The sequence below is a fragment of the Myodes glareolus genome, chromosome 20 (genome assembly GCF_982192425.1).
Source record: "Myodes glareolus chromosome 20, mMyoGla1.1, whole genome shotgun sequence".
Classification (NCBI taxonomy): domain Eukaryota; kingdom Metazoa; phylum Chordata; class Mammalia; order Rodentia; family Cricetidae; genus Myodes; species Myodes glareolus.
In genome coordinates this window covers 41393800-41418420 of record NC_142045.1, presented here as the reverse complement: position 1 = coordinate 41418420, position 24621 = coordinate 41393800, and the positions used below count along the sequence as shown (strand labels likewise).

Below are 24621 nucleotides of genomic sequence, written 5' to 3'. Positions count from 1 at the left end.
TTAAGACAATATTGTATAGTGCTGACCAGTCTTAAACTCCTGGTCTTTTGGTCTCTACTTTCTCAGAACTGAGACTGCAGACAGGTGTGCTACACCATGACAGGTTTGCGTTTTCCATTCTCCATTTGCAAGCACCAGTCAAGAAGAGCCCTGGGAGCATCTCTATGTGTGTCTTGTTATCTCTGTGCTATAAATCAGACAATTGAGGCCCCAGCGGCCAAATAACATGCCTGAGACTGCCCTTCCAATGACTGCATCATCCCTAGGTCTATGTGGCTAGAAAGTCTTGCTCCTGATACTGTTTTCCAGGGAGGTCTCAGGGTAACAGAAGTTCATCAGGGAGACGAGGAGCAGAAGGTGGGGCTTCCAAGTGCTGGTAACAGCACCTGGCTGTGAAAGAGGCATTCTAAAGCATGGAATGTTGGGGAGATAAGTGAGATTCTTCTTTAGATGATCGGCCACAGGCTCTGTTGTGAGCCTGGCTGTCTTGAGAGTCTTTGTCACTAATAAAGGGAATTTAGTGTCCTGCCAGCATTGCAGTTTTATACTAGCTAGGAAATTATCACTGGCCTGAGGGATCTTACATCTTTCATTCATTCGCCAAATATTATCACACAGCTGCTCTTTGCCAAGTGTTAGGCTGGTGATGAGGTCAGCGGCAGAGAAGAACCCCCTCCCTGTGAAGCATCCACGTGGAGGAAAATAAATGCCGAACAGTGTGGAGTAGTGATGATGGTCTTAGTACCATGAGGCAAAGTCAGATGGATAAGACTTTAAAGTACGGTGTAGTTTGCAGGGGGAGGCCGGGAAGGACCTTGGCAAGAAGCTAATATCTGATCAGTAGTGTGTGGTAGAAGGACAAAGACTTGTGTGCAAGAAGCCATGGGATAGAGCAGAATGTGGCAGATATTCTGAGAGGCATTCAGAACTGCTCAAATGCTGGACAGGGCTCAAAATATTGCCCAGACTCGGTATCAATTTTACGGATGAGGAAAAACAGAGAAGTTGGCTTTTCTAATGATTCAAATTTATCTTTACCCGAATCCCCACCTGGGCTCTGTTTGCCCCAAATGTGCACACCACATTCTTCTGAAATGGAAGAAGTTTGGGTAAGATTTTTAAATGGGGCAATTAGAAAATCGAATGGGAATCAGAGCTGAAACAAAAGATGGCAGATGAGAATATGCAAAGTTCGCCAGAGAGGAAGTTGCTTAAGTTTGGCCTGGGAGCGCACTTGTCGCTGTTCTGTCAGGAGTGAAGAGAGACAGTGTGCTATAGCTCTTTGGCTAGCCGACTATTTGGCAATGATCTCCAAGACACTGATACTTACTTACACTGGAGTCCTTCACAGGGCAAAAGCTGAAGTCTGGTGCCAGACAGAGGAGGAATAAGAGATTTCTCACAGTCTGACAACTCATCAGACCATCTTTCAGGAGAGACCAGAACTCAGAGAACACTAGGTCAGGCAGGGTGCTTTCACCAGGATGACTTACACAAGCAACCTCTGCCTATATCCATCCTGAGCCTCATATCAGGAGCTTCTAGGTGGACTAGTGACTTCCGGAATCTTAGTAAGTTCTTCCAGTGTGGCCATTAGAATACAACTCCTTTCCCTACCTTTCACTATTACTGACCTCTTTAACTGACCTGTTGAGGACAGATGGGGGCAGAGGATTAGTTTCTTAGGGTTCCCAGGGTCCAGGATCCAACCATAACTACTGCAGTAACACACTCACAAGGAGAGGAACAATCAAGAATAGGCACATTCTGTCCAAGAACTGAAGAATTCTGCAGAGGAGCCCTTTGGCAGTGACTGGGGAGTCTCTAAAGATGTTTTGCAGGAAGGAGCAGCTTATCCAAAGGCTAGAATCCTTGTAAGGCATTCAGAACTCTTACTCTTCATTAGGTGGCTTTGTTAGCCTCAACAGACTGCGGTATTTTCTCTCAATCTTATCCACACTCACTCACTTTGAGTGGGTCTGACTTTGACCTGAGTGGCAGCCATGTCTAAGAAAAGGACAGTTCGGCTGTGCCAAGTCTCAACTGATTCCTCGGAAATGGTGTTGTCTTGGATGTCACAGTTCAGGGTGGGTGTAGTGTTTTGGATGAATTCCATCTGGTGGAACCAACCCCCCTACAAACTGACAAGATGCTGCCTGGGTGAGGGGGCGGAGGCTAGAAAGGTTGGCATTACAGCAAGCAGCCAGGGGGATGCTATTCACAGGAGAAGAAAGAGCACAACTAAATTCACCTTTGCTCTCGGTTGGAGAGCAGATTACATTCTTCCCAGCAAAGTGATGGCTAAAGCCACCCGCGGCGGGGAGAAAATAGTCCAGGAAGGCTCTTTAAGGAACAGCTCAATGGTGTCATGAGAAACCTATACATTCTACCATGAAGCCACAGAGGGTCAGATTCCTAGAGCGCCTTCAGGCATTCTTCTCGTGGCCTTTTGTGTAATCTGCCCTTTCTGGGTTTTCTGTCTCTATTTCTCCTCCTGTGCATTATAGATCCCAGTCCCTGTGTATCAAGTTGCTATATGCCAAAGGCTACTGTCAAAATAGGTTTGAAACTCATCTTTCAGTTCCTTTTCCCCCTGCTCAGCGACATTGTTTTACAATAAATTCCAACGCAGGAGTTCACTCTATGAATGGGCATGGGAAAGAAGTCTCCCAGCTTTAGGAATTGAAAACTCTTGTGTTAATGTGCATTTTCAGAGATGCAGTCGAGAAATTCTAAATGTGTTTAGTGCCCAGGGAAGATTGCGTACTTCTCTTGGAACCCATTTCCCTTCTCCCCATTGCCCTTCCCTTCTTTTCTTTTCCCTTCTTTTCAGCCCCTACTCCTCCCCTCTGTTCCCCCCACCTTCCTTCCATCCTCTTTTAACTCTTACTATTCCAGTAAAAACTGGATCTCCAAGTATTGGTTTAGAGCTCTAAAAGATGGAGAGCCTGTGTCTGCTTTGACCAGCAAGGGAAAATTGTCCTCCACCCCCCCCCCCCCATTATAGTCTACTTTTATGAGGTAAATTGTTCTCTCGTTAATCTATTGACGCTTGACTTTTCCTTAGCTGGATCCTCCAAGCACAGGTTAAAGCAGGTGTTAGATAATGGTTCTATGAAATCTACTTTGATCAGACTTAACATAAGGGGACATCATCTATTAAAGTGTATCTTGCAAAGTATTCTCACCAAAAGGAACGGTGAGGGGGACGAGCTCAAACTCTATCACGTTTGTATTTGTGAGCAAAGGCTGAAATAGGTACAAATGATCTCAAGAGCGAAGGAGCCTGAAAGTTCTTCTGATGTGATGCTCTCTCTCCAGATCGGGCTCTTTGTCCCTGTGGTAGACATCTGTGACTGCATATACTTCTGGCTCCATATGGAGAAATTAAAACTACTTTTCAAAAAAAGCTATATTTTTGCTTAAAGCTTTTTTTTTCTGTTTAAGTTTAAGTTTGGCTCCATGGGTACCACATTACGCTCCCCAAGCAGCTACTCTTCTGGATCATCTGGTTCACAACACAGGCTCCTTTACACACCCTCCAGTTCCTCCATGAATAGACAGAACTGGAAAATACACTATTAGTGGAGTATTCCAGGCTCAGACAGGTAGTTACCATATGTTCCCTCTTGTGGATATTCTACCTGTGTGGGTACAGAACCTGAAACCAGAACGAGGCAAACGAGGGAAGACAAATAGATTTTAAGGAAGGACGTGTGGAGGGCATGGAACACATGTGACTTGAAAGCAGGAAGTGTATACAGTGGTTGAGGATACAAGCAGAGAGGGCAGAGAGGGCGTCGTGGAGATGGGGGAGAAGGGCTGGACCTACCATAGCTAAGTCTATGAAATGCTGTCTGGGCACCTATTTCTTTCTGTGTCAGTTTAAAAGGACACATGCGTAGCATTGCACACATCCCAATCTCAGCTGTTCTTGTGTAAGCTACAGCCAGTGTTGTGAGTATTCTGTCCCTACGTATTCGGAAACGTGAGTTTCACATTGAACTTCCAGGGAAATTACTTGGGACCCACAGCTTCTCAAAGGTTTTTCTTTTGTGATCTTATACATTTTTTTTAAGACTAATTTATTCAGACTTTTCCAGAACCGAGAGGTGAAAATCTCCATCTGTTCACGAGTCTACTCTATCCATCATTATTAGCGTTAAAGTTATTTTCTCGCCTTGTATTGACCAGATTTCTTCATCTTATAGTGTAAACACTTTCTATCGCCTTACTGTATTTTCCTTTGAGGTCAGTGGGGCGGCCAAAATCAATACGAATGCCGAGCCATCGACTTACTAAAAGTCACTTCCTACCATGCCCTACGCTGCCACTCAGCAGCTGCCGATGGCTTCCCTCGCCTGTCCGGGTCATTATCCACTCGAGCAGCCCATTTCTTGGAGTTCAGAGTGTACCTTCTCACAGCGTGTTTCCCTCACGGGAGGATGCGTTCCTGTTCAAGAGACTCATGTCTAGAAGCAGAGAGCCTTAAAAAACGACATGCAATTGCCTTTAAAAAAAAAAAAGCAGCGGCCTCAGAATAGAATTTTACCTCTCAAGAGGAACAAAAAATACCTCAAAATGCACAGTCCCTTCACTTGTACTTTCACAGGAGCATGACACTGGACAGATTTAAATCTAGCCCAGCCTCTGATGTGCCTGTGTCGCTGGGGACCCCAGGGAAGCCCGTTACATGTTTGTTTTCCTTTACTCTGGAATCCCCATGGGTACCAGAGAATTTCCTAGATGGCTACAATGTGTCAAGGCAGAGACAATGCATTTGAGAGCTTGTAAAGAGGAGTTTAATGCTTGCTGCCAGAGAGTGAGAAAGAAGAGCCCCATTCCTGACTTAAAAACAAAGTTTCCACAGGCATTATCCAATATTAGAAGTCCTAAGATCCCAGGAAAGCCTGGGAGTCTCATTTCGGTGCAGCAGTCTTAAAATAGCAGTTCTGAAGCCGAGTCAGGAGGTCCGTCAGTTCTCTTGGAGGGCATAATTAATAAGGAAACAGAAGTTTGTGTTGCTTCTTCCTCCTTATTTAAAAGTTTCTAGAGAAAGGAATAAAAGACTAGAATTTTCAGGGTGTCACTGATGCTATTGTGGATTCTCAGATTAGACATTGCATCTGTTAGCATCCTGCCATTGTGACAAAAATATGCACAGCTATCCCCTTATAAGGATAAAAGTTCCATTTGGTTCACAGTTTCAGAGCTCATGCTTCCTGATTGGTTGGTTCTGTAGCTCGGGGCAGAGTATCGTGGTGGAGCGTGTGGAGAGAAAGCTGCTCACTTTATGGTAGCTCTTGCCTTTCTCTTTGTTCTTTCTTGACTGCCATGAAGAAAGGGGCAGGGTCTCAATGGCCTTTTCAAAAGCCACGCCCCTCCCCATGACCTCTCACTGAGCCCGAACTTTTAAAGTTTCCAGCACATACCAATACAACCAAAGCCTTTGCGAGAATTGAACATGGAGGCCATGAAGGGAATAAATACATCTGTGCTTTGTATTTCATGATTTTTAAATTCAGCTCATTTCTTGTAATTTTCTTTTCTGAGTGTGGCTTAGAATCTATGCCATCCAGCACACTCAATTGGCCCTAAAGAACAGTGCCCACTGTGCAAAATTGCATCACGTCTATCACCAGTCACTGTACTCTGACTTCATCAAAATCAAATGGTTGGATGTCTAACTACCTCTGTATTTAGAGAAATCACAATGAATGATAGAGGATGGTTTAAATAATTTAGCTGTGGGTAATTTTGGGACGACGGGTATGCTATCTGCAAAGTCAAATTCTTAAGTTAATTCCAATGGGAAAGGGAATGTCACATGAATTCCGGAGTTGGCGAATTAGAAGTCAAAACGGAAACCAGTGACGGTAGGCCCAGAGGTGACTGGGGGACCAGGGAGAACCAGGAGGGAGATCAGCAGCGTTCCCTTAGGCATGGGCCAGGCTAAGGTCTGCCTGCGGTTTTAATGAAAGCCAAATTATCATACTCTCTGGAGATGTCAGGTGCAAAGACCTTATAAAGAGTCTTCTGTTGTGTTTCCTTCCAGTGTGGCAAGGACTGCAAGGAAGGAATTAAAGCATTCTTCGTAGATAGTAGAGGCAGAATCCCCAAAGCTTTCGTGAGCTGGTACCTTCCTACAACAGGTCATCTGAGCTTCAGGTCTGTGTTACGTTTTGAGGGAGATGGTTGCTTTAGAATGAGAACGAGGTTCTGAAAGAAAATGATGTCCTTAAATGAGTGTAAGTCCATTGCCCTCCCCTTGGTAAACAGTTGGAGACAAAAGCAACCGAAATATTCAGCTGCAATGATGTCCTGCCCCCCCTCGCAATTACGGAAAAGCTGACGGGAAATTTCTTGTTATATGAAACGTTGCCTGGATGCTCGTGGTGTGTGAGCGGTAAATTCTGCACATGCAGCCAAACCAGGAAAGGGGCGGCCGTTTTTATAAATCCGGTAACGTGAATGGCAAACAGCTACGAACAGCTACTTATAGAACAGTATAACAAAAGCTGCGACAGGGGACGCGTCTGTGCAGATCCACGCGAGCGAAGAAGGCAAGGTGGGGTTGTCGAAGGCTTTCTGCTGGATGTGACACAGACACTTGAAATATGAGAAGGACTTGACGAATGCTCCAGCAAAGAACGTGCTCAAAGCTTGGGAACTGGTGGGACAGAAATGCTGTATAGCCCAGTAGGACCGAATGACAGTTGATGGTTGAGAAAGGGGTAGCTGCAGTGGAGGGCCGTACCCACACATTTAGGTCTGATTATTGTTAGAGAAGGCTGGAACAGCTCAACCACCAGGGAACGTGGTGCCTGCGTAGACTTATATAGAGAGCAAATGCAAATGGGCTTGTACCTTCATTATACTGTTTTATATGATAGACTTTCTGGCTCAAAACAACAGAAAATATTCCATTGAATAGCCATAGAAAATGGTACCAAAAGAGTAAGAAATTCCCAGAAGCCAAGACCATGTAAAAATCACGGTACTGAGGGATAAGTGGATCTGAGAATGGCTGGCTTTCAAGATGAGGCGTTCAGCCAATCCAGCTGCCCTGACCTTTAGTTGATACTTCTCTGTGAGGAAATGTCTAAGAACTGTAAGAGAGAATCTACATGAAATGGGACTCTAAGATCCCTGTACCCTTAGGATGAGCATAACAATGACTAGAAATAATAGTCATTGCTTTATGAAAGCCAAGAGAGCTGCTAGTTCCTTGTCCCTATCAGCGCGAAGGAGAAGTAGTCCCTTTAGGATTTATAGACACAGAGCAGGTTAATGAATAAAGAAGTGTGAGTTTGCTATGTTTTTGGAGAGGGAAATAAACCAATACAAACTCCGCTCTGGAGGAATCTGTCCTCAACTCTATTCTCAAAGAACTGCATGGATGTTATTGGGAATGAGAGGTCACAGCTCAAACCCCCAAGTACACAGGGAAGAAAACAAGATAGTGAGAACCGTCGGAAGTAAGAGATGATGTGTCAAGTTCAAAAGCCTTCAACTAGGGATAGTGCTAGTTACAGAACAGAGAACAGCATATTTACTGTGTTGGTGCTGGGGAGATGACTTGGTGATTAAGACTTTGTACTGTTCTTACAAATAATCTGACTGTGATTCCCAGCACCACATCTAGTAGCCCATAGCCATCAATAATTCCTCTCTCTGAGGAATCTGATGCCCTCTTCTGGCACCTACGGGTACCTACACTCACGTGCATTGATGGTTCCCCCTTATACATCTAGGTAAAACAGAAACAATATAATAAAACAGGATATTTAAAAATGAAACAGAAGTAGGGCAATAAACATGGCCCGGAAGATAGAAAAGCGACAGACTTTCTAAAATGAAAAAAAATTTAAATTTTAAAACGAAAAAGTAAACAGGCAGTTTTAACGGGATGTTGGGAACAGGTGGAAATCGTGTATGAAGAAATTAGCAAGTTGAAAGAGACAGCTTCAATAAATTACCCGAAATGCAATGCCGAGAGATAGAGATGACACACAAAAGGGAATTGGAGAGCGCGGAAGAGTGTGTGTGGGGAGCACACATCTGCTCAGGATTCTGCAAGTAAAAATACATTTCACGGAACAGCAACACTAAACCCACAGGAACCTAAGGAATTTACCTAACAACCCTAGATAACTCACTACCATAGAGCTCCAGGCAAAAGACAAAGTGGATATTTTATATTTAGACAGCAGTGTTGGCTATGATAAAATTTGTCCCCCTAATATCATAAACTTTTACTTACAGGTTTTCACCATTACCCTAGGTACTAGTTGTGACTGATTTAATCAGGAGCAACTTTAGGTCTACATCATTCATTCATTCATTCATTCATGCTTAACTATTTTACTTCCCCATGGTTACGAGGACTCTTTGACCTCTCTGCAGGCTCAGCTTGGATTCCCAGCACCCACACCTGTAATTTCAGTCCCCGGGAATACAGTGCCCCTCTTCTGACCTCTGCAGGCACCGAGGACGTGTGTAGTGTATAGATGCACATGCCTACCAAACACTCACCTAGAAAATAAAATGAATAGCTCTAGCAAGAAGAGACCGTTACAATTTCAAGGCATGATTTTGAGATAAGGAAAAAAGACGTGTTTTTTTTTCTTTTTTCCCCCTTACATCTCTTCCAAAGGGAAAGATGTTTTCAGCAGATACAGCTGTGACCTGTAGTCCTGGCATTCTCGAAACTGAGGTTGGAGGTTCAAGGCCGGTCTGATCTACATAATGTTCGAGTTCTCGGCCAGCCAGTGCTGCTAAGTGAAATCCTATCCCCCAAGTCAACAAGTGAGAAAAGAAAAATTAAGAGCAACACCTTATATCTCTACTCAGAATTAAACAGTTGTCTGCCCAGGCCAGTGTGCATGCATGCGCTGTGGTAAATTCTTCCTTCTACATCTGTCTTCATTAATTGTGGAAATATTAATATAATATTAATACGTTCATTTTCTCATCCCCCCAACCACCTTGCATTTTCTCAGAAGCCTAAAATTACCCTTTATTTATATCTTATGTGCTTTTTATATATTCAATATATAGTGTACATATTATGTATAATAAATATGCTTATTTTCAAAAATGTCTACAATGGTTTGATTTAGTATATTAAGTATCCTCATGGTTTCACTTAAGAAGGGAATGCTTTGATGTGGTGGGACAAGACACGAAGCACAGCAGGACATCAAAAAGCTCAGAGGGATCTGGAGACTGCGACTCTGTGCCAGGCAGCTAACGAGAACTCCCTATGTGGACCTGAATCAAAGAAAAGCCACTTTACACAATTAGCCCTGTCCTGGCACCTTCCTGCCCGACAGTGGCTGGGGGAAGCAGAGGATTGCTTTTCCTGAACTTTCACGCCCAAGTGTCCCCATCAACTCGGCCCTGCTAGAATAAAGAATAAAGTGACTTCTGCATCTAGTGGGTGAGAACCGCAGGCAAGGCTGGGTCAAGATGACATCCCTGCTGGCACGGCGTCAGGACGGAATCTGGCTGTTCCTGTTATGGCCTCTAGATGGCACTGCTGCTCTTTCAAACTATGGCTCTCTGCCGCTTTCTTTCACCTTTTAAATCTCACACTCTCCCGGACAGCGCTCAGCTCTGCTGTGCGAGGATTTAAACAACGCTTTGATGCTGTAGGATGTTGGCGTTCACAAGTCAGGTCTACCCTTTTCTCTTTTTTTCTAAAAAGATAATACAGTGCTTTTTTCAAAGTCAATTAACACTCAGGGCAAATGAAATGGGGAGAGCAAAGGTCACTGTCTAAAGGGTCGCCTTGAACCCCGTTAGTATTATTCAGGTGTCACCTAGGAATTGCAAATCACTAGGCAAAGAAAGGAAATAATAATTAGTTCATTTTGTTTCCTGATAACTCCCAGTAAGATGGCTTAATATGGCTTTTCTGTTGTATTTCCTCGTGATGTCTGTGGCGTGCTGTGCTCAGAGCTGGCTGCTAATTCTGTTTCTTGCAGTCTTGCAGGCAGTAGGGATGCTTTGGGGGCAAATTATGCATCAGAAAAAGGATGATGTAAAGAATCAGTGAAATATCTGGATTTCAGTGTAGCTGGATACATTTTATTAAGAGAAAGAATTGTTGAGATTTGTGGCGTAAGAGAAGGGGAAGTGACAGACAGAAGGATCAAAATTTCGGGTCTCTTTTATAATACTGTCAACACCGGTTCCGGTTCCATCTACCAGAAGATGCTCAGGGAGCCATAGCCAGGGGCTGGGAACATAAAGATTCCCATGTTGGACCTCCTCCTCAGCTTGGCCTCTGAAGCTCTTTGAAGCCTCTGCTCGGGAGTTGAGGTGACAGATGAATGCCTTAGAACATAACAGCACCAGGTTTTAATAACTTCCCTGAATTCCATTTAGAAAACAAGCCCGGACACCAAAACCACAATAAACAGATATTAAAAAAATAAGCAAACACGTTGCAAATAAGATTATTAACAAATTGACTTTTAGATTTATTTCTGGCTATGTGCTGGACCGGACGGGTCAAGTGAGAGCTTGGCACCCCCCACACACCTTCTACCTCGCCTTCGGGCGGCAGCCACAGCTCTATCTCTTTATTTTAATGTAGAAAGACCTTCACCGGCTTTAATAACCTTTTTCCTTCTTGAATAAAGAGTTGCTGTGTGCAATCACACTAGTAGAAAAAGGCTTGCTCCAGAAACTCGGGGAGATTATTGCATGCCTAGCTACAAATATAAGGTTCTGAAAGAGCAGAGGGGATGGAATAAATACATAATGAGAAAATTTCTTGTGAGGTGAATTATTATTCCAGATTTCTGAACTGGTCTTTTAAGAAAGCAAATAATAATAATTACATTCCAGCAAAGACGCTTTGCATCGCCTGATGGGAGACAACAGTGGTTTGGCTAGAAATGTGCTAGGGTGTCTGTGCTTTGCCCTGCTCCCGCACTGTAAGCATGGGAAGACCAGGAAAAGTGTCATAGGCTTCCAATGAGCAAATGCCTCCTTGCTAAGGTACGAGGCATGTTCCTAACCATGGGTGATGGCTGTGGTCACGTGTCCCTTTCCACCTCTGGGGGTCTGAGTGAAGGGTGAGGCTGCGGGTAGATTAGGGGCTGATGGAAGGGTTGATTCCAGCTCAGGCGCCTCATCATTAGGGGTGTTTCTGTCGAATGTGGGTGGCATCCCAACCTCCGCAGGTCACAGCTGGCAACGGAATAACTGGAATTAATGAGAAAGCGAAGGAGAGGTGAGTTCAAGCCAGTATTCACAGGTCGGCGTCTGGCACTCAGTTCAACTATTCCCATCAGGATCTTTGACTTCACAGAGCCTTGGCCTTTAGCCTTCTACACGGCTTCTTTTGCTATCTAATAGGACCAGCTTTAGTCCTGCCTCTAAACCATTAATAATGACAGATTTCTCTGGGTGCGTTCAGTTGAAGAATTTTGCTGTATTTTGAGAGCCAGGTTAAGAGTCTGAGTTGGTAAGAGTCCTTAGGAAGTTATAGCAGAAGGGGAGCGGGGAGGACAAGCATACTTCAACCATGACCAGTGGATCTGGGCCAGGAAGGAATGCCCCTGACATGGGAGGGAGGCTGTCTGTGTTCTTAACCCATTCCTGGCCTGACACTCTCTCTGCTGTCCAATACGGTGGGGTCTGTTCCCTTTTCTGTGCCCACAGCAGCGCATTGGCTATGTGTGATATAAGACTGTCACCAAATTAAACTTGGGTCTCCCCTTGTCAAAGACTCGATCAGAGTCTGAGCCCCTCTTCCTAGCAGCTGAGTCTCTCTCTGCAGGTGTCGCAAACTCAAAAGGAGTTCCGCAGTGGCTCCTAGAGTTGCAGAGACGCCTCTGTGCACCTGGCCTTGGGGGTCCTGGCCCACCTCTGGATAATTCAGAGACTTTCAGAGGAAAATTATTTTGTTTCACATAACAAAAAGGTTTTTTACCCTCTGTCTTGTTTACCCAGTGTTCACCGTTTAAAAATACTTCACCACGTTTATTAAGAAAGTCAGCTTCCAAAGCCTCACTCCTCTCTGCGTTCTCAGGAAGGAGCAAATGCACCTCAGCAGGGCAGGCTTCAGACAACACTCACCTAGCAACTGTTTTTTTTCTCATACACTAGGTGATTCCAAACTCACACGTTTCTCTCCATGAGAGTTGTATATTTTCCTGTTTCCCTCCCTCATTGAGACGTAAAGAAAGAGCAATCAAGAAAGACATTGCGTTCAGGTTAATCACAAAATATCAACTTTCAGCCCTGACTTTTCATGTCCAAATATTTTCTGGAATGGTTTTCTCGTCACTTTGTGGCTCTTGAGTGTTCTGATATTATTTGGGATTAGATTCCACCACAAAGGATAGACCCAACCAGACCTACTGTGTGTTAAAGCAGGAATGAAGGGGAAACACTGACAGTTAACGGCAGGACTGGGCTCATTGTTGGTCCGGAATCATCTGCCCTCCTTCATTGGTTGACCTCAGAATGTAGCATTTATCTTTTTTTTTCAGCTGTTGGAGGCCCAGATTCAGTACCTTCTGTTCAGGCATCAGAAAGAAGAAAAGAGATGTAAAAAGACATGCTTTCCCCCTTTTAGGATGACCTCCCAGGGGTCTCACAAGAGGCTTCCATCCCTTTTTCATCAGACAGAACTTAGTCACAGAACTGCTTTTAGCTTTAGTACAGGCTTTGAGTCCTTATATAATAGGTTCATCTACAGGGTTTCCATTACAGGGGAAGGAGAGGGGTATGGATGTTTGAAAACACTCAATCAAGGCTCCTGATGGCCATACATTAAAATTTATGTAAGCTTCGGGATTTATATTTCATCTTTTTTTCTTCCCAGGAGAAGAAATATTTTCTTTGAGAACAGCGGATTTAGATATGAAAATTCAAATATGATTCACACTGTAGTTGTGGGGAGGCCAGAAGATGACAGAGCGCCTCGGGGCACCTTTGCAATGTTTGGGCACAATTGCGATATCTGTCACCCTGGGGAAAGTGGAGTAAGGCCCAGCTTGGTGTCAATCCAAGGCATTTTCATTAGATGTTGCATTAAAAGAATATCTGAAAAGGTTCATGTAAGAGGTGGTGCCAGGTTGTAGAGTCTCAACCGTTGAAACAAAAGTTATCTAAATTGCGGGAATGTGTTTTGAAAACAGTTTAGGTGTTATGCAAATGTAGGTGACCTTTAATAGTTACACATGTTTAAGATGATGACAGTGTAAAGCTTCCCTATAGAATGTGATTTTCAAGGCCTTCATCCTCGGCCTGCTTTCTAGATCAATAGCTGATAAAAATTTCTGTAGTGAATCCACAGGTGATTGATTGGTTATCTAGGGTGTGTCTAGACATTGACTCAGGCTAGACAATTTCCCCAGACAATTTCAGCTTCCAGCTAGGTTGGCCTCCAGCTCGCTCTCATGTAAGGGCCCAGGTCACTGTCTCTGGGGCAGCAGTGTGAAGCTGACATTAGTGTGTACACAGCTGCCTAACATCTGAGGGCGACTCCTTCCACACATTCGCTATAAGCTTGTGTTTGTCTTTGAAGACCATAGTATGAACAAAGACTTGTAGTCACATGCATGTGTGCACAGAATTCTGTTCTACCAATTACTGAGAGTGTGATCGTTACTTAATCTTTTTTTTGTTTTATCATTTTCTTTCCTTACTTGAAACACAGGCTAAAATAATCTTTAGCTTTAGGTTTGATGGGATGACCAAATGGTGGTGATGTAGCAATCATGTGTGATATAATCAAAACCATAAGGTATTTTTTCATAATTATATTTTTATAGCACATTTTTACGATTAATGAGGCAGTTATTCTTGGTATACTTTGAAGAATTAAACAGTATGGGTAGTTAATGACTTTACTCTGGGTGCTTTGATTAATCGTATATGTGGAGTCTTTCCTGTGTGAGAAGCTGAGCTTCTGCGTCTACCCAGTAAGACATGAGCTATGTATGTAAAACCCAAGGTGGTTCAGATTCAGTTTGTGTGGAAGGCAGGGAGAAGAAGATTCATAAGGCAAGTCCTTTTTTTTTTTTTTTGCAAGAACTGAATAATGTCCATCAAATCTATTTCTCCACATCATATTCCAGAGCAGAGAAGGACAGTTCGGCAGTTACTCTGCTCAGGCCATGGCCACTGGAAAGGAAAAGGAAATGACACCTTGTACTCCCAGGCTTGTACGACTGCTGTGCCTAAACTCCTTCCTCCCTGGATGGAGCCTGCGTGGGCCAGAATCCCAGTGCCAACTCTTTGAAAATCAAATCCTAAGGAATGAGGGAGCCACAAAATGAAAGTTCCTGTTCCTGAATGAGGATTCTGAACTGTGCTGTCTGGGGTGGTAAGAGATTCATGAATCCTGTTTTTTTTTAAGTTGCCGAGTGGTTATGTTTCTCTGATAGCAACACATGGGCTTCCTCCTGATGGGTCCTGCTTGCTCAGTCCTAGGTCAGTGCATGTTTAGCAGTCAGAGGGTCCACAGGTCAGGGTGTCAAAGCAAGGAGAGAAGCTCTTGTGGATTTATTGGAAGTGCAAAGCCTCAGGCCCTATCCAAGACTTTCTGATTCAGAACTTGAGGTGGAGATCTGTGGTCATGTTTGAAGATGCTCTCCAGGTTATTCCAAAATAGATGCAAGATACAGTAAGCTTCAAGGATTCTTAGAGGAAGACAATGTATATCAGCTTTAAAGGGTTCTAAACATGGATTTTTTTTGACTGCTAACCCCACCTTAGACATCACTGTCTTGAACTGATCTAATATCCATAATTCTAGGCAATTTTCAGTCAATTTTAAAATGTGGTTCTCAATTATTCCCGTATACATCAGAAGACACACCAGGGGACCAGAGTTACAAAGCACAAAGGCATTTAACTGCTTGTCTATCTGATTTTAATGTTCTTTAAAAGCTATTTTTTTTATCAAAAAACCTGGGCTTTTACATCAAGTGATGATTTGACATTAATGCATATTCCTCTGCAGAAGTAATCAAAGAACTGAGGTTTTCTATCAAAGCACCTGATTGCATTTTAAACTTTATTTTTCTATGGCATTGCATGAGCCGAGAATTCATCTTATGATTTAGGGGTGGTTATGTGCTTTTCTGGGCCTCCCTGCTCTATGTATCGGTAGTAGTAAGCTCGGGCTTAAAGCTTGGCAAAGTAATCACAGGAGAGACCCAGGGGCTGGGATGGAGCACAGTTCATCATTGCAACCGGGAGTATGGATACTGCAATGGGTCGTGTTAGTTTATTTTAGACTAAAACATTGGCAAGTGTACAGACAGGATTTCATTTCCTGGACAGAATTTAGTCAAATATTAGAAACTTTGTTCTCATATTGCTTTTAGAGGCAAGAGGTACCATATTCCTGTGGGATTCACGCTTTTTTTTTTCTTATTAGGAACTCAACATCTGTTCCTTGGCAGCTGAAAGAAAATGTGGCTAAAGCATTGAAAAAAGAAGAAAGGACGTGCAGATCAACTCCAGCTTATATCTCGGCAATTAGAGTGCGTGCCTTGGTGACTAGGCATCCGTAGGGCTTATTGTCTGAAAAGCAACAATAGTAAGTAAGGATTTGGGTCGCATATAGCAACGTTCAGCAGGGCTGCAAGCATTGGAGGGGCCCCGAGTCTCCTGGATACACACTTGGCAAGAGACTAAGCCAAATAGAGAGCAAGACCCACCAGCCAATACTGCTGACACGTCAGAAAATGCACATCATGACCCATTTACGATTTCTTTCCATTTGATAAGAGAATTTCTCAGTTTTATACATACTTCGTGATTACACTCACTCCCTGAACCCCTTTTTTATTTCACATGATCTCCCAGTGGCTATACTGAGGAAATGACATCCCTTTATCAGCAACCATTAACAGTCATAGGCTCCTCAGGAAGGTGTGGGGTTTTGTAGGTGCTTCCTCTGAAATGAAAAGTGGGAAGGATTAATCATAGCACTTTTTATAAATATAAATATGTCTGTGAAAAATCTGAGTGCTTACCATAAACCCAAGCACTTACTCCAGCTCTTCTTTATGAGATTAAAAATGATGCATGAAAATCAGACATTTTTAATCCTTTTCTCTTTCTTCCTCTCTCTTTCTTCACCTGAACATGGTGAATATCGTAACGGAAGATGACATATGAAGACAACATGCTTGTCTTTGTGGGGAAGGAATTTCAGCTGCATATATCAAAGCCTTCTAGAAATAAGCCACTGTCATACAGGGTGAGAAATCAGTTCTTACGCTTTGTGTGAGCTGAAGCAGTCGGACCTGCTTAGCCATGGCTGATCTGACTTTCTGGCAGATGCAGACAACTGAAATCTTACTTTAAAAATTTTAAAGTTTTTTTTTTTTTCAAATAAAAGAGAAAAATTCAGGTGAGATTCATTAACATTTGATGGAAAGTCCAGCCTCTTCCAGGTGATCTGTGGCTTTGTGGAATAGCCATGCGAGCTCTTGGGTTAATGTAACCTTTGATTTTCACCAACGCAGGATTTAAGGCACAGCATAGTTCCCGCTCAATGTTACCAACCAAAACTGAAATCTCCTCTTGGTTCCCTTCTAATTCACCAAGTACAGAGTGTAGGGGATTAGGGTTAGTGCAGCTCTCTGTACAGCCCTTGCTGGGCTGGGCGTTCCTTACAACAGTGACCGTCCTAAAGAGCACCACCGTCACCCTCCTCTGCTTGCTACTGCTCAGGGCTTGGTGCCCATTAAGAAAGCAGTGTTCACCCATAGGTCAGGGGCTCAGCTTGGTCACTGCTTCTCCAAAAGATTTCTGAAGGCTGAAAGACATTTATCTTTCTCTCCCTCCTTCCCTCCCTTCTTTTCTTTCCTTAGAGCTTGGGAACAAGGAATTTCTGTGAAGGCCATTTTGTCTCACACTCACAGTGCCTCAGCTTCCAGAGTTCTACTACTTTAGATGTATGTCGACATGTGAAACTCTGCCTATTGAAATTCTAATTTTTTTTCTGATAGTTAATGTGAACTTGACTAAATTTGGAATGAAGTAGGAGAAAAACCTCTGGTGTACCTGTAAAGTTGATCCTAGAACAGTAAACTGAGGAAAGAAGATCCGGCCTCCGTATTGCTAGCACCATACCATGGTCTGAGATTCTTTTTTCCCCCCTTTTATTCCTTTTTTATCCATTACATCCCAACCACAGTTTCCCCTTCCTCCCCCCACCTCTCTCTCCCTAGGTCCACTCCTCATCTGCATCCCAAAAGAGCAGACAGCCCAGGGACATCAATGGACTATGGAATAAAAAGCTACCATAAGACTGGGCACTTACCCTCATAGTAAGACTGATGAGGCAACCAGTGAGATTCTTGACTAAATAGTAAAGAGAGAAGCAGGGCAGAGCTCTAAATTAACCCCTCCTTCTTCCTGACTGTGGCACACTGTGGCCAGCTGCCTCTAGTTCCTATGACTATGCCTTCCCCACTGTGGTGGATGGTACTATCGAACTATGAGCCAAAGAATTACTTCCTTCCTTTCCCAAGTTGCTTTCGTTGAAAGATTTCTTATAGCAACAATAGACAATTCTACCCTTTCTATGGGTGATTCCAAAAACCACCTTTAGTAAGTTACCTGTCTCCCGTGATGATTTGTTGTTTGTATCTTCATTTCTATAACCATCTTCCTTTTGCAGGCACTTGAGTCTCTCATTTTCCTTCAGGGGATGACACTTGAGGGGGAAATCCGGTCTTGTCCTTATTTCCTGTGGTCTATGATGCAGTGCTAGCATCTGGGGATGCTCACATCACCAGGAACACAGGCTTTGCATATGCCCTGGGTAGGTAAAACTATTCTTGGAGGAACAATTGAATATTAGTATGAAAATAGTAAATCCCACAGGTATTTACAGACTAGAAACATCTTTGTGAGTGACGGGCACGGTTTGGGATGCTGCTAGTGTTCTTGAGAACCTTCAGGAGCGGGGACAAGCTGGACCATCAAGGGTGGATAGGGATTCCAACCCCCATCCAATAATATCTCGGGAATGAAGTATCTGGCTGAGTGGGCAAGGCTTAGGGGTAAGCTTCGAAAAGTCCTATCTTGTCTGTTGGAAGCCCTTGCAAAAGAGCTTGCCAGGAAAAGTTCGCTGGTGTTTGTGTGTAGGATATGGGGCTGGATGGGAGGAGGTGAGGGAGGCTTGATGAGGCTGGTCCTGCCACTGTGACTGTGTACCACAGCTCTGCCCAACACACACAGGACAGTTTTCTGTGCCAAGAATAACAATTGTTTGCATTTACACACAAGGAAAGCTTACAAAGGAGCCACCGTTTTGCCTACCGAAACTTTCCTTTAAGGGTAGTGCGTGCTAGTAAGTACCGAATCTTTTTCAACATTTTCACACTTATTCAGAGACATACCCAGAGCGCAGTGTACAGCACATCAGCTTCGAGTGACATTAGGAAACCAGCAAGCTTCGGGTTTGTTAGGGAGAGTCCTGGACTTCAGCTTTTGTACTGTTTCATTTGGATTTTGAGACTTCTTCAGAGTTTTAACCTTCAGTGATCCCCAAAATGAATATTTTAAGCTTCCTGGAGGTCTTCAGGGCAGTCTGTAAATTTAGAAAGGAACTTACAACTCTTTCGTGAGAAGCAATGACTTCTAAGCTTCGTGTAATAGATGAGATTCACAAGGCCTACTCAGCCATCTGTTTTGCTTGATTTCAGGCCATTTCCATTTGTTTCCCAGGACACAGAGGCATATAGAATGTGCATATGGGCACAGGTGTTTGAGTGAATAATGAGCGCATATCACACACACACACACACACACACACACACACACACACACACACACACTTTAGGTCATCTTTCCATCAACACTTGATCTTCTTCTGCTGGAATTTTTAAATCTATTTTTTCATTTTTTTAACAGAAAAAAAAGCAGCTTTGGGTGAGCAGAGTAGGGTTCCAAAGCCTGAGCCTCTTTATGCCTGTTCCCGGAGAAGGGCTAGTTCTCAGTTCCACGGGGCACATAGGTGCTTTCATGGAAAGGTAATTTTATTAGTTCCTTTCCTTGTTGTGATTGTAGAGCTGACAAGAACTATTTAAAGAAGGGTTTGCTCTATTTCATGGTTTAAGAAGGGCTATTGTCTACCCTGAAGAAGGGAAGGTGTGGGGGTAGCCTTGAGGCAGCTGCTTACACTGTAATTGCACATGGAACACACACAGCAAGGAACGCTGGTGCTCAGCTCAATTTCTCCCTTTTACTCAGCCTAGGACTTCAACCCATGGATTGATGCTGCCCATGTTTCAAACTCCATCGCAGACACACCCAAAGATTGGTTGCTCGGTGATTTCCAATCCAGTTGACCATGATGAGTGGACACTATGGTTGCTAGAGCAGTTCCCATGGAAAATGATAAGATTTATGCCCTAGTACCGGAGGGTTGTAGTTGGAATTATGTCCTCCCCCAGCACCCAAAATATGATCTCATTTGAAAACAGAGTCCTGCGTCATTATGGTTAGATATGATTCAATGGCTGGTGGTGTCATTAAGAGAGAAGGCTCAATCAAGGGTACGTGGGAAGATAACAATCATGTAAAGACATGGAGAAAATGCCTTGGGAAGTCAGAGGCGGAGACAGGAAAAGACTCTTGTAAACCAAGAAACGCAAAGTCAACACTAACCCAGTCTTCCCCAGGTACTCGAGAGTGATTGTGTCCTTGCTGACCTCTTGATTTTGGATGTTGTACCTCCAGAATTTTGAGAATAAAAATTTGTTGTTTTAAACCATCTGCATTTGTGGGGCTTTGTTGATTTTTCCCTAGGAACTTTACACAGGAATGAATGGGGCCCATGCTTTGAAATTAGATGAACCCCAAATATCAAAACCATCAATGATTTTATCAACAGCAATTGTGAAGAGCACAGGTGACGTTTTCTCTCTAGGGAACATTCCCAATGCTGATTGGCTTTGCTACCATCTGGGGTCTAAAGGGGTCTCAGCAAATTAATCATGTCTGGCATTTACTGAGCACTTGATAAGTGTTCTGGGCCTTACGATGTGCATATTTTAATGTATTTTTTATTTTAATGTTTGTTCCTCACTGATGTGAGGTAGATACTGTCTATTTATCTTTTATAGATGAGAATTTTGAACCACAGAGAAGTTGAATAACATGTCTAATGTTACAGAGCGGAGAGAGTTGTGGCTTTATCTCAATTTGCTTTCAAAGCCTATATTACCACTAGTTTTTATTTTGTGTTTACACCTTCTAGAATTCTACCAGCTTTCTTTTCTATGGTCTAAAAATAAAAGTTATTGAGTGATGTTAAAGTCTCTCATAATGAGGGTATAGTGTGCATATATCCTATATCTTATTACTTAATCCCCACAACAGTTCTCCAAAGTAGTTTTGTGTAACTTATGAGCAAAGAAACCAGAGTCAAAGGAAGGAGTGTGACCTTTGTAAGTAGGTTTGTCATGGTTATCAAGATTTGGAATTTGACCCTAATCCTTACCATTTGTCCAGCACCTATTACAGGCTGGTTGCACATTCTCTTTGATCCGAACAGTGCTATTATAGAGAAGGTGTCTCTGGGAGTCATAAAAATGATGTGACAGAAAGGAAAATAAAATCTTGAGGGGTTACTGGGCCAATGCAAGACAGGCTGGTGAGGGGCTACTGCATACAGAAAAGGGAAGCAACATCAACAGTGTGAGCAGGATATGGACACGGCATTGTGCTGAAATGGCTTTGGTTCAGCAAGAGGTGTAATCTGAGAAGACTTGGTAGGGGATCATGTGTCTGCTTACGGATGTGGGAAACTGGCTGAAGACAGGAAGTAGGCATCGCTGGGAAGGAAGCATCATAGAGGAGACTGAGAAATTAGTTGACTATAAAGATGTTTCCATGACTACATCTGAGTGTTTGTTCTTAAAACCATTGGTTTTCATATAATTTTCCTTTGTGCAGGTGGTGCATTCTTTGTACAGGTTTCACAATGGTTGTAGGGTTTCCTAGTGTTCAGATTTGGGTTGATTTAAATGACTCGGAGATCTTCACATGTGCGCCTATTGAAAGAGGTATTGATGAAAGCATACTTCTTCTTTTCCAAGAGACCTGACACTTGGAGATGCTCAGGATTTTGTGTTGAATTAGGTGGCAAAAACACATCAGAGTTCAGATTTGAGGTCAGGTGAACTGGCATTGAAAACACACATTATACGGCAACATATTGTCTTGCATGTAGAACATGCTTTGGCAATGTTGACTTCAGCAGTTTCTTCCATTATTCAAACTTTATGGGGCAGTGTCTTAGGATGCTTGGTTGTTAGGTATTAAACATTGACAATTATAGGTGACAACTACTTTTGATAATTTTAGTACTTCACTTGATGTTAAAAGTCAAGTTTTCTTTTCCACTCCCATGCCACTAATCTTTAAACAGTTGGAGTTTCTCCTGAATGTTATTCAGGTCTCGAGTCTCAACGTTTTTTTTTTTTTTCCCTGAGCAGAAAAATTTTTGTGAAAAAAACTGTTAAAACATGTACCAGTTTGCAAAACCTGTGGCATGCTAGCAACAACTGTGTATGGCCTATGTCTGAGGCTGGAACTGCTTCCAGTACCCCTGTGCTCGTAGGCCACCATCAGCAGATAACTCTTAGTCTGGACACTGAACAGATAAAGTATGGGCAAGGACATAACTTTTAAAATTATAAATGATTGCACACAGACAATAATTTCACCACTGCCTCTTGCCTCGCTGAACTCCCTACCCTGCAATTCCCAAGTCCAAAGGACATGCATGAGCATCAAAAGTCCACATCCCAACATGAAATCCATGCCCTGGCCTGAGGAACAGTTTCTCAGCTGAAGCCATTGCCTCTTGCCAAGCTGTGCCCTCATGCTGGGTGGAGTATTTTACTCTGACTCCCAAGGAAGGCTACCAAGCACTGATTTGAGAATGAGGATCCGACCCATCGAGCTGACATCTGAGATGCCTTTAACGACATCCTTCTGTGGATCTGATACCCAAGGCATAGACATTTTCAGAATCTTGGTGCCTGTTCTCTTATTGTCACTTCAGATTGATGTGTCTCAAGCCTGTCCTATACCCATCACCACCATTATGACGCCATCCTTCATGGATCACTTCAAATACAGTTCCTCTACTCTCTCTCTCTCTCTCTCTCTCTCTCTCTCAACTACTTATTTTCATCTCAGTTTTCTTTGTCATTTTTTTCTCCATGCTTCCCGAGCACCGATTTTGTTGTATTTGAAAGGCCTCAATGACACAGCACACTGTACTCATTTAAGCTCACCAGAACCCAACTGCAGAGCTTCCAAATGTAGAGGGAGAGGGAGAGAGATGTTGTTCCCCCAGCTGGAATGGGCCCCCTGGAGTTTCTTGTGGCATTGGTCCTTGTGAGGCTTTTAAAGTACAGTCTGACGCTACTCAATTTTCACATTACTTGCTGACTTTAGAATCCATTCTCCCAGCAAGACACTAGTCTTGGTTAATTAGCTGTTTGCATGTGGCTGTGTGACCTGCATTGGGCTACTTGCACACAAAATGCCTTTTGAGCATCCTATTCCCTCAATTCTTTTTGGTTATTTGAGAAAGGAAATAACTACTAAGAATAACTTGTGTTTAAAGCTCTTGGATCCAAAACCAGTCTGCCAGTGTTTGGATCTTATTGGGTCCCTCCTTGTGTACAAACTAGAGCGACCCTCTGAAGCCCCCTATCCTAATCCTCAGGTCGGTTGTTTCTTTTCATTGTCAAAACTCTCCTTTTAGATAATCATCCATATAAATGATGATGTTTGGACGACTTGCTTAGTTTCTACAATACTGATGGTCCACTGGATAGGTTTTAGCGTCACCTAGGAAATGAGCCCCTGGGCATACCTCTGAGAAACGATCTAGATCAGATGAGCTGAGGAGGTGGGAAGACTCACACTGAATCACTGAATGTGACTGGCATAGTTTCATGGGGTGGGGTCCCAGAAAGAAAGGGTACAAAGAAAGGATAAAACTAGGGGAATATCAGCATTCTCCCCTCCCCCTTTCTCTCTCGCCTGAGTACAGATGTCATGTGTGAACAGCTGCCTCGTGTACCTGTTGCCATGTCTTCTTTATGACGGATGGAACACTGGACCTGTGGGCCGCAGTAAACCCTTCCTTCCTGACTAGCAGGAAATACTGTTGCCAGGTATTTTGTCTTTTGTCCCAGCAACATGAGAAGTATGCAGCAAAGGTTCCTAAACTTGTACTATGTGGGAACTATTTACTTGAAAGCTGTTTCTGAAGAGAGTAGAAAAGTAGTACAAAAGCACGTCGTTTGATTCCAGTAAGATTACCCACATTTATTCTTCCTTTGTTTGCATATAGTGCCATGTTCAAGTCATAGTCTAGACATTGCTTACTCACAGGTAGTACTGTCACTTACACAACAACAAACATCCTTCCCCATAGAAATTGCTTTCAAATCTTGATTTTTATTGGAGTAGTACATTACTGCCAGATGTCAAAGTTGTCATTATTTACACACATAGACACACACACATGCACATGCACACACACACACACACAGACTCACACACACAGACACACACACACACACGAGGGAGGGGGGAGAGAGAGAGAGAGAGAGAGAGAGAGTGGTATATCTCAATCTGTAGATTTATAGACACATGAACACACATGTTTATAAAAGTTTTAAAGGAAACATTCCTTGCTCCTTGTGCAAGAACGCTCATGTCCTACAAAACACATGCAAAGAGATACAACATTCAAGTCATTTTAAATATGGGCATAAGAAAATAACATCTTTTATGATTTTAGAGAGCTCAACTTTCAAAGGAGTTAAAACAATAGGACTGGGGAGAAGGCTCAGTCGGAAGTCTGTCACGAAAGTGCGAGGGGCTGCATTAGGACCTCTAGAATCCATGTTTTAAAAGAGTCGCTTTGGAGGGCATGTGTGTAAGCCCAGTGCTGGCAAGCGGCAGACTAGCAGCTCCCTGGGGCAAATGAAAAACAAGGTGAATGGTGAACATCATGAGTGACATATGATGTTGATCTCTGGCTTCCACGCACATACACATAAGGAAAATACAGCCTCTCTCACATATAAATCTTATACACAAATACACAGACACACACACACACAGAAACAAAGAGTTAAAAGGACAAAAAAACATCAAAATTTAAAATTTCTTATACTGCATGAAGTGCTAACTAGGGGGATTGGGGTTGAAGAGCACATTTTATTTTGAATAATCAGTAGATGATACAAGTAAGGGAAAGTGATTGATTAATTAGGGAACGGCTATAGATAACATGAGGTTTCATATAAAATGTATAGATTTTTAAGTTTTTAATTAGTCCTGGGTCAGTGACCCAGATCAAGGCAAACACTCCTTGCTTTACCAGCCCTTATTTGCATCCCTTCCGAGTGGAGGTCTGAGCCATTGAAAATGCAGCCCCATTTCTGAGCCTCTGAGAAACATGGCATTACTCTCTCCCCTCCCTCCTTGAGAGGAGACTCTGTCAATCAACAAGCTTATTTTGCAGGTCCTGGAGGGGAATTAAATTTCCCTCTCTCTTATTCTTGGTAATACTTTATCTCAAGTGCCCATTAGCCA

At 43.1% G+C, this 24621-nt stretch overlaps 1 long non-coding RNA gene across 1 annotated transcript in view; it reads left to right on the top strand.

The window, feature by feature from the left end:
• LOC125394012 (uncharacterized) overlaps positions 1-16285 on the top strand; it is a 42602-nt gene extending 26317 nt beyond the window's left edge. Inside the window, exons 2-3 of the long non-coding RNA XR_007230051.3 lie at positions 14103-14350; positions 15410-16285. This is a non-coding gene — a long non-coding RNA (uncharacterized LOC125394012). The remainder of the gene's footprint in view (positions 1-14102; positions 14351-15409) is intronic.
• The last annotated feature ends 8336 nt before the right edge of the window (positions 16286-24621 follow it).